This window comes from Amphiura filiformis, chromosome 14 (genome assembly GCF_039555335.1).
Source record: "Amphiura filiformis chromosome 14, Afil_fr2py, whole genome shotgun sequence".
NCBI classification, from domain to species: domain Eukaryota; kingdom Metazoa; phylum Echinodermata; class Ophiuroidea; order Amphilepidida; family Amphiuridae; genus Amphiura; species Amphiura filiformis.
Window position 1 is genome coordinate 52,627,365 of NC_092641.1, and position 9,764 is coordinate 52,637,128.

Consider the following 9,764-nt stretch of genomic DNA (forward strand, 5'->3'; position numbering starts at 1 on the left):
GCTTGATAATTTTAAACAAACAAAACAAAAGTACACCTATCCTTAAATATAGATTTTTAAAATTTCGATATATGATATATATCTGAGTAAATTTTCGATTCTTACCCTCACGACTGAAAAGCCCAGCTGGCTGAAAACTAAAAAAACAAAAAACAAAAACAAAAACGCAGTGATTTATAGTACACTACGCACAGGCACAACGTCTATACGTTGATCCACAAGCCTCAGCACATTGCAGGTTGTCGCTGACCACTACGGCCCCATATCATTCCATAAACCATTTAACAACAAATCAGGGACTTTGCTGCTTCAAGAGCGCACACCCTAGACATTCGCTTAATAACCTTCGAAAGCAGGATCCGCTCCCCGAATTTCGTACGGGTTACAACGAGACAATTAACAGTAAGTTCCTTGTCCAGGTGAATTTCAAGCTAACTTACTTTTCCACGAGAGCGTAATAGGCACCGCCTGGGTTCGAACCCGCAACCTCTCGCACCATAGTCAAACGCCTTATCGATTGAGCTAATTTGACAATGGAAAACTACGATCACAGCTATGTCAAACCATTACAGTATAATATTTATGTTTCTGGCGATTTTTTCCTACCTATGTGTGGAAATGTTTTCGTATGCGCAAAGAAATTTTCCTTTTCTAACGCGCAATTTAATTTCTGCTGGATGGAATTCAGCACATTCTACCACGACGTGTTTGTTGACCTGAGGGCAACAAGTTAACATTTTGGGGAAAAAAACCACTCCACTGTTACTATTTTTTTTTTTTAAATAGAAGTATGTAGTCTTACATCATTAGAGACACTTTGTTTCAGGGAGAAAGGCCAAAATGCGACCAAAAACAAACTATAACCTCATTCCAAATGAAATACAAAACCAGGATCTAAAAACGTATAAACGGTCCTGTCAAAACTATACATGCTATAAGCCACACGACCAGTTCAGGCTGGCTCCTCAGGTGGTGACCTGAAAGTGTCAAATTTAATCTTTTATGGGTTTAAGAAATTGACACCTTCGGGTGTCATCATTTATTTTGACACCTAGGGTGGCCGTTTTCAAAAAAGGTCATTATACCCAAAATGGAGTGTTAAATTGGCTCTCTAAGGTAATTGAGATAGAATAACACCCTGGGTGTATCTTCGACAATTTTGTCCATGCTATCGAGTCCGTAAGTACCAAACTGCAAGATTTCCAGATATTTTTGATAATAATCATGATAACATAACAAATCCAATATTATGTGTCGCTACTTTGAGCAAAATTAAGTAAAGTTTATGCAAGTTTGATCTAGCCATCATTGATCAACTTTAGCAACTTTGAGCAATGTCATGCATTTTTGGCAAATTACGCCAACATTATTACGCCAAGTTTACATTTAAAGCGTGACATTCAGCATGGGGATGAAACCACTAAATGTCTTTATTTTTTGCTTCATTTTACTTTCTTTCACCAAATATTTCATTCTAGACGATGAACTTTGTTTAAACCCATCAAAGTATTAATCGAGGTCTCCGCCTTTTAAGTTCAAAATCCACTCCAGGGCAGATAACAGGAGCCCTTTATAGTTTTATACTATAATTTGGTTATTTTAAATGTTATCTTTATGCAAAATGAAATAGAGTAATGTTTGTTCTTATCATCGTGCTAGTTATCAAATCAAATCGGTTATGATCAAAGTTCATTTTTCTATTTTATTTCAACTCACACGTCTAGACCTCATTATCATTGCGACTCCATATAGAATAGTAGCTTTATTTTTTGTCAGATCGAGTGTTAATGTATTATTTAATTGTGCTAGTAACGATCAGGGCCAAATATTCAAAATCCAGGACTTTGTTGCTGCAATAATGGCAGATCAGGTACGTATTTTAAAAGCTTTTAATTTTTCAAATTTCAAATGATTGAAACTCATTCGTCAGCTACAATGAGGTAGAGCAAAGAAAACCACTAATAAAACGAACTGGAAACTCCGTATCAGCAATAAACTGTACGTATATCATGATCGAGCATTTGATATTTTGTGCATATAGTCCGCAGGACAGACTGCACCTACCAGTGACGTTGCCAGAGGGGAGGGTCGTGCCTGAAAGTAACCTGTCCATATTATTTTATGTCTTAAAACAAAACCTTCAGTAATAATAAATTTTCCCGGATCACATTTTTTTCGCGTCACATCATCCCAAGTTATATTTCCTATAAACATGCACAAATTTAGCCAAGATTTCTATTTTTCTGGGTCGGTCTCTGAGAGCAATCGAACATATTTTTTTGGCCTAAAAAATTTAAAAAACATAATATTGAATGAGGATGGATGTGTTAAGAGGTTTTGATTATCTGTTTTTGCTATTAACGAAAAAAACAAACTTTCGTGTAAACAAATTCCATGCATCTATTTGTGTAACTGCCACATTTCTGAACTATTTATAACACTTTGGCTAAAAGAACAAATAAAATACCCAAATCAAGATTCTATCATAATATGTGTGTAAACATTTCTAATACGGATCGCATTGTATAACTGGGAAGTGTAGGGGCGAGCTCGAATGAGTGAATGACCTCCTAAACCCCATTCAATCAGACACAGTGCATTGGGGTAATATGCCCCCCCCCCCCCTGGTTTACATGCAAAATTGTACATCGTACCGCTACCATCATTGGATCCGAATTCCTGTTAATGTACAACCAACACATCTGGAAAAATAACATGTTTTAAGTCCATTTAATCCAGTGACATTATTTTTTTTAGGACAGTTTAGTCACATTTACCCACAAGACAGGGATTTTATTGCACCATATCCCATTATGCAAAATCAGGAGCAGGTGGTGTAAACTTACATTTATGCAGAATTAAAATGTAAAGTCGTAGTACATGCATGATAAGATTATTATCTAAGATTGAGGTTTCTTACCCATGTGGTAGGTATAATGTTACAACTTTACCATAGACATTCCAGAGTTGGACTGGGCAACGTTGTTTATCCTTTTAATGATTTTATCTTTTGAAGATAAACTGTTTTGATGTTTGAGCACTAGTATACCTACCAGATTTTTAAATGCAAGTGGTTTACATTCAAAATTAATGAACTGTCAATTAATTTGCATGTTAATTTGCATATTAAAACTGTCCGCGTCTGAAGAAATTTTTTGTCCAAATCCGAATTTAAGATTGGTTGAAATCTAACTTATTTAGTTTTGAAAAAGTTTCCAGGTCAATGTTTTCTTTCTCTAAAAACCGATAAATAAAAAGTTTCAATTTAACCTAATTTTTCTTGTTTTAAAATTCACCTTTTACTGCTCTAAACTCAAAAAATATGCACGAAAAACGCAAGCTTTTTCACGTTTTATCGTTTAAAGAACTGTAAAGTCTACATGATAATTTTGCCCGTTGTCAACCCATTGGATCCGTCGCCGTAGCATCTTTAATATTAATCGAAACATTAAAGGTTGACATTATTATTTCTCCTCCACAGGATGACACTGAAGCACCTAAACTACAAATATCGGACCTCGAATTTCACCAACAGCTTGGAAGGGGTAGTTTCGGCATCGTGTGTAAAGTAACATTTAAGAAACCTTACTTGGTAAAGGAAGCCGCGGCGAAACGAGTAGCAGAAGATGATCTGAAAGAAGAGGCTGAACTTATGAAAGATCTCGATCATCCAAACATTGTCAAGCTTTACGACGTCTTGGATGATCACATGCGCACAAAGATCTTGTTACTTGAATACGCACCAAATGGTACAGTCCGCGACTATCTTACGCAAAATCAAGGATCTCAAACCTCGGTCAAATTGTTGAAGAAATGGGCAAGAGAGTCCGCCCTAGCTCTACAATATCTTCATCAAAAACGGCTCCTTCATAGAGACCTGAAAGCCTCCAACGCACTTCTCTTTGAAAATGATGTATTGAAGCTCTCGGACTTTGGACTAGCTAGAGAGATGATCGATTCGGAGACTACTTCTACCGCGAAAGGTACGTGGCGCTACATGGCGCCTGAAATCCACACAGATAATCACTTCTCCTTCAAATCTGATATCTACGCGTATGGAATGCTGGTACGGGAGATAGGCACAGGAAAGCCTCCATTTGAAGATCTAGAGTTGTCAGCACATGTGGCTTTTTAAAGTAGCCACAGAGCATGCCAAGCCGACTATTCCACCGGAATTCCCCGACGCATTGGGATATCTAATATTTCGATGCTGGAATGCAAACCCAAAATATCGCCCAAGTCTAGCAGAAGCACTGGATGTGATTGATGGTAAGAAATTGCTGTTGTTATTGTAGTTCAATCACGGAGTTCACTTCAGTTTTGGTCAATGTTGTTGTTATACCAGGCGGTGTAACCGCCTGGTATAACAATTTTGGAGCTGTCGAGGCTTCTTCTGCTAGTTCCGATTCTTTTATCAAACCCCTTTTTTAGTGCCAGACGCATGAACCTAATTTGGGCATAGGATTTCACATAATGAATTATACAAATCAAAATATAACGAAAGGAAACCTGATTTGATCATTTTAAGGCAGTTGTGCACTCTCAGACATGCATATAGTAAAAGTGACATAACATATATAAAAGTAAATATAAATACAGATTTGTTGGTATATCACATCAAAAAGAAATAAAAGTGCGCCATGGGTTTGCACCTTGGTCTGGGGCGGACATTTTAAAAATGAATTTAGAAGAGCAGCAACGACATCACTTGCATTACATTCCAGATGTTAAATCTACATCATATGCAAAATGTGAGGAAATTCGTACGAGTCCGTTTTATTTTAGGGCCATTTGTCTATAACTGGTCTTTACATGTAGCCCTATGGGAAGAGTGCCCGTTGAGGGCACTATAACCCCATTTTAGGAACAGCGTCGAGTAGCGAAAGAGTGAAGATCTCAGAGGGCGCCGGATCATAAAAAAAAAAATTTTCAGAGTATGTAGTATGAACATGTAGCAATATAATCAAGTAGTTGCCCTACCTGCTCTTCTCCAAAAAAATAAAAGGTCCTATACCTCAATGATAATGAAACCTAGGTGGTTCAGTTCCACATACACAGGTCACATCTTCGGTGTTTAGATAACCCCACGTTTTGAGAGTCACTTAACATCGGCCAGTACCAGCTCTCAGTTTTGACATACGGACGTCGAAATCAAGTTGAAGTCACGTTGTATTTGCAACTGGTCTTCAACCTGATTTCAATCTCTTTAATTTTTGCATTGAAAGTTGGTTGAAATCAGGTTGAAATTTCAACATTGTATCAACGTTGAAATTTCAACCTAATTTCAACTAACCTCTAGGTTGAAATCAGGTTAGGTTGAAACTTTGACGTTGTATCAACGTTGATTCAACGTCGAAATCCTAACCTGTGCACACCGGGTTGGTAAGCCTCTCTTTTGATAAGGCAGCTCTGGTACCTACAGCTTGTAGGTGGAAATGGGGCAATTCGGAACACCTGATTCACACAAGCAAAGTTTCTACTCACAAAAATTTTCGAGTCACGTCTCTTCTTCAGTTGTTATCGGGAACGTTGTTTGACCGGTCACGTGACCCAAGGAGTAGACCCGAATCACGTGATCTGATGAGCGGCCGATAGACGTCTGGCAGAAGGTGTCTTCCCTGGTCCTTATTTAGGTCCGGTTCTGTAGCTTGGATGTATATTGCATCTTTTACACCTCTTTCAAACCATCTATATACTTTCAGAGTCTATAATTTTTACATTTTGAGATGTGAAACTATGTCTTTGTTAGCGCATATGGGCACCCACCGGGGAGGTGTCCCTTTTGTGTTCAGTGAATCTTGATCAAAGGGGCGAGCGGTTTCGCCAACATGGGTGGACGGGCAATCTAAACACTTGATGCCATAGATTGCACCTGAGCGGTCTTCTTTCTTAGGCTTGTCTTTTGGTGCAACTAACATTCTGCGAATGGTATTAGCGGGACGTACATGGACCACAACACCAGACTTGCGAATTTTCCTGCTCAAAGGTTCTGTTACCCCCTGAACATATTGTACGAATATGTGTCCTTTGGGCGGTGCAGTATCCTTGCGTGCGTTAGTTTTGCGACTTTGTGGGGTATGCCATGCCCATTTAGTGTAGCCGCAGACTGAAACAGCGCATTTAACATGATGGAGTTCTGTATTAAGCGTGTCTAGATCTGAGCAGACGGTCTTTGCACGATGGGTTAATGTCCTTATTACACCAAGTTTATGTTCCAAAGGTTGATGGCTTGTAATGTCCAAATACTGGTTTTCTGTATACACCGAAGGACAAACAGCCGTATGGACTTCTGGTGATCATTGTGTCCAGTATGGGAATTCAGTTATCGTTCTCTTCATCCACGGTGAATTTGATAGCATCATGCAACGAGTTGATGTGCTTAGTAAAATCATGAACATCTGTTTTCTTGATCATTTCATTCAACAATGATTAGGTCATGTTTTTTTTTTTTTTTATTAGCTTAAAATAATCATATACGAGTGGATATTCATACGTAGTGGTAGATAAAATGATCAAAGCGTTTAACTTCAACACTACACTATTTTTCGCTCACCTGGAACGTTGTCACTAGTTCGACTGGCGTCTTCAGCAGATGGTGATGCTGTGATGATATCTTGTCTACAATCGGGATATCTCTCACTGATGACGTCATATGATTGACAGGATGACGTCATAGGATGTTACGATGTAGCGCCGCCCCCCCCCCCCGGGCATCACGAACTTAACGTTTTCTCCTGAAAGTATTCTATGAATGCATTGACGGTAATTGGACTCACTGGGCTGCCCATGGCGGCCCCTTCACATTGACAGTAATACGAGCCTTCATACATAAAATATGTGGTATTCAGGCCGAGGCTGAGAAGATTAATAATCTGGCTTGGGGAGAGCGTAGTCCTTTCGGACAATGTAGTGTCCTCAGTGAGAAGCTTGTTGATGACTTTTAAGCTCTAGCTCATCGACCGATGCGCTGGTAAAAAGCGCAGTTACGTCATAGGAGACCAAACATTCATCAGGTTGGAGGATGACCCTCGAGAGCTTCTGAACTAGATCTTGACTATTGTTCAAATGCCTCTCCGTACAATCAATCAGAGGAGAGATAATATCTGCCACAAACTTGGCCGTGTTGTACAAAAGTGAGCCTGGACACGCAACAATGGGACGCAACGGACAAGCATCCTTGTGGACCTTGGACAATCCATAGAATTTAGGAATGTCACAAGTGGTCGGATACATATGGCTATAGGTGGCTTGGCTAATAGCGTCTTGGTCACGTAGGGACTGAAGAAGGCTTATTCGCTGAGACTTATACTTAGGTGTAGGATCCCCTTAATATAGGCGATGACTGAGCTGTTGCAGCTCTCTTTTTGTGCTCCTGACCCTGAGCACTTGTGTTTTTAGTGGTTTATAGGCCATTTATTGTCTTAATTTTTTTGCTGTTATCTAACTTATTATGTATAGATAATTCTGATTATGTTTTTTCTATGGACAGAGGTTTCAATATAATGAAATTGCATGATGATTTTTTCTACATATCTGGATTGTCATATGTCACTGTGCATATACTGCATTGCAATTGGAGTTTGACCAGGCAATAACTCAAGAGCCAATTAGGATTTTGGTATACCTATGTCACTGTACAAATACTCCATTCCATTTGGAGTTTGACCAGTTAATAACTCAAGAGCCTATTAGCATGATTAGTGCTACTCAAGAGTTATCATATACCACGAACATTGTATTATTTCATTTTGGATGTAATTATATCCACCTTTTTAAAAAACTTCAAAGAAATTCACTCTGTGTGACAAATATGATTTTGAATTTCCAAATCATTATCCAAATAGATACAATGTTTTAGGACACACTTGTTGCAGTCTAAATATTTTATTGTCCATTTCACTAGGGTTATCCATGCAAGCATGCATTCATTGGTCAAACATGGATAACTGCTGCTATTAAGCCTTGAGTCATACACTATCTGACCATCGATGATCTGACAGGCAAACTGGATAGCAATTATCCATGCTGGTCAGCATGGATAAGAGATATTCAATGTCCATTTCACTAGGGTTATCCATGCATGCATTGGTTAAACATGGATAACTGCTATCCAAGCTTTGAGCCATACATCTTAGAACATTGTATTCTTTCATTTGGGATATAATTATATCCACTTTTTTTTTAAACTTCAAAGAAATTCACTTTGTGTGGCAAATATGATTTTGAATTTCCAAATCATTATCCAGATAGATACAATGTTTTAGGACACACTTGTTGCAGTCTAAAAGTTTTTTATTGTTATTATCAGTATTATAACATGGTAGACTTGGAAAAAATCTTAACTTAGCATACGGGCGTATCACACCAAACCAAATTAATTTTCATTCTAAGAAAAAAACATGGCTAAAAGTAAGCATTAAAATGAGCAGAAATGTGCATAATTTTGGCTAAATTTGGATTGGTCTTCAGCGGTCTGCCAATTTGGCGCAGTTTATGGCGTATACGCAAGTGTGCTTCTGAATGGCTAATTGAATCACGTCATCATCACTTCGGCACCTCATTTGCTGGTCAAGCTGTGTAGCAACGCGTGACCTAAGTTCTTTTTACGCGATAATCAGACAGAGCAGACGAACACCACTGAAATAATTTGCTGAATGGTATAATCCCGGCATGCATGACTGCCGAATTCGGCACCTGGGATTTGGAAATACATGTATCAGGGTGCTATGAAAGCCGGTTAGATTTCATGATGGACTTCGAAGGTCTATATAATAGTGATGTGAGTAATTATGATTGTATGGGGCGGTGTAGACCTACTCCCCGTATGTTTAGTACCGTATAGTTAAGCTGATAGATCTCAAGCTGGTGATTAATGTATTTGTCAATGAGCCTGTGTACCTGGTAATAGCGGGGCAGTTAGTACGGCCATGTGCCGGGATTGTGGCCGACCTATTCAATGGAATTGGCTGAAAGTTAGCCGGGGAGTTTTACCATTTTTGAAATTTAGCCCTGGCAAAAGTATCAGCCACCCCCCTGGAAAATGGCAGCTGCATATAGCCATATCTTTGATAATACGGACAAGTATAGCGATAGTGTACATTATAGCTGCATGATGAGTTTATCTTCTAAATAGGCCCAATTTCACAGCTTTACCTGACGCGTAATGGTGCGAGTCAATTAAACGTCATTTTGTGCGTAGGAAGTTGCAATTAAAAAAAAAACTGCGATAACATACCCTTAACAGGCAAACCCTAATCCTAAATCAATTCCTAACCTTAGACCAAACCCTAATCATATAGCCTAAGGGGGCGGGGTGCTCCTTTTAATGGATATGGTTTGGACATTCAAAATCACATTTGCCACACAATATGAATTTACTTTCAAGTTTTAGAACATTCAGCTCGAAATGACTCGCCTCAACCCATAACAGTTCATATAACCCCTGTGCTGGACCGAAAACCTAAGGTTTTTCGCCAAACTCAGGTTGATCCAGATAATCTTAAACTCATAGCTCGTGAAACTTACAGTAAACTTAACATATATATCTGGAATGCAACCTCTATGAGAAATAAGACTGATACCCTCTTTGACTATATCCTTGATAAGGACATTGACATATTGTGTATTTGTGAATCGTGGGCAAGAAGTGATGATTCTGTGGTTATCAGTGAATATACCCCTTCTGGCTATGAATGTTTCAATATTGCCCGTGGTAGTAAGAATTATGGGAGTGGCATTGCTGTTATCTATAATAGCCCTCTCAA